At 36.4% G+C, this 1,447-nt stretch overlaps 2 protein-coding genes across 2 annotated transcripts in view; one reads left to right on the top strand and one right to left on the bottom strand.

Moving 5' to 3' along the window:
- Positions 1-1,447, top strand: part of LOC106870586 (acyl-protein thioesterase 1) — a 304,640-nt gene that overhangs the window by 194,708 nt on the left and 108,485 nt on the right. The window lies entirely within an intron of this gene.
- The window catches only part of LOC106884367 (zinc finger protein 208), a 13,837-nt gene that overhangs the window by 3,992 nt on the left and 8,398 nt on the right, over positions 1-1,447 (bottom strand). The window lies entirely within an intron of this gene.

The raw sequence follows: 1,447 nt of genomic DNA, 5'->3' as shown, positions 1-1,447 counted from the left end.
GTAGTCGGCACTTAATGTATATCGGCTGAATGGACGTCAGTGATTGGTTGAAATTACAGAAATACGACAACTTTAACATGGAATAATTTATGGATTTCTTTTTTTTTTAAGAAGACTAAGAGAAAAAGATGTTTTATATGACACATTCTACCAGTGTTCCAAGTTTCAAAGTGTTTCGTTAATGAAAAATGTGGCCCCCGTTTTAAAAAAGATCCAAGAATATTGATTGTTAAACACCAAAAATTATCCAAATCTTTTATTAGCAGCCTCAATAAGAATCGGAGGAAAAATCCCTTGGGGGGGAAAAAAAGGTACCTGTCACCCGACTATGCTTCGTTAGTTTGGTGATGAAAAGAAAAACCATTCTCAGAGTTACCTTCCTTGGAAAGATTCTAACGATGTCCGATGAGAGATACATGGTGTCTTTTTAAAAACTTTTTGTCTTTTTTCCTGTTCACTAGTCCACAAACGGGGAAGACTACGTTTCCAAAACGAACTCTGTTAATATGGTACCAACTAAAAACTCCACTTTTTGTATTCAAGCAGGTATCCAAATCATGCAGATTATTAAGATCATTGTCCTTTCGACCATGCAAAGTTTACACTGTCTGCTTTTGTTGAAGTAAGACAACCTGAGATTATTTAGTCTAATACCAAAGGGGTTCTCCATTACTTCAACATATTAAATATTTAATCATCATGGTGATGACATTGAGTTTGAAGCATTTAAGCTAGCTTTATGTTATCAGCAAATATTAATGTTGACGAAAGTAAAGAATATGTACGCCCGGTGTTTTGGATTACGGTTTAAGGTTAGGATTAGGATTAGGATTTAGAGTTAGAGATTAGGATTTAGGGTTAGAGATTTTGTTACGCCAAAAACGGGTGGTGTACATATTCGTAACCTCCACCATTAATATTTACCTTACAATGAGATAATTACATTCACTCAAGTAATTATCCTTTCTGCTATAGACACAAGGCCTGAAATTTGGGGGGGGGCGGAGGCTAGTCGATTACATCGACCCCAGTGCATAACCCCGAAATGTTGAAAGGCAAAGTCGACCTCGGCAGAATTTGAACTCAGAACGTCGTGTGAACTCAAGTAATTATAAATATATGAAGTACGCAGTGTGGTGGACAATTTTACCCTTGCATACATCATACCGGAGACATGAATTAAATGTCCTAACATAATTTGATACATCCAGAAACATTTTTAATCATATCAAGATTTCACAACAGAATGTCTTTTTCCCCCTGTATGTTTTTTGCTGTGCCTTTTTAACTTAGCTTTACAGGCAAAAGAAACCCCACACATTTCACAGTGGAATGGTTTTTCCCCAGTATGTACTCTTTTATGAATGACCAGAATAGAATTAGTACTGAACGATTTCCCACATATTTCACAGTGGCAGGGCTTCTCTCCTGTGTGAACTCTTTTATG

The sequence above is a fragment of the Octopus bimaculoides genome, chromosome 28, assembly GCF_001194135.2.
Source record: "Octopus bimaculoides isolate UCB-OBI-ISO-001 chromosome 28, ASM119413v2, whole genome shotgun sequence".
In the NCBI taxonomy this organism is placed as follows: Eukaryota; Metazoa; Mollusca; class Cephalopoda; order Octopoda; family Octopodidae; genus Octopus; species Octopus bimaculoides.
This window is presented reverse-complemented; position numbering and strand designations above follow the sequence as displayed.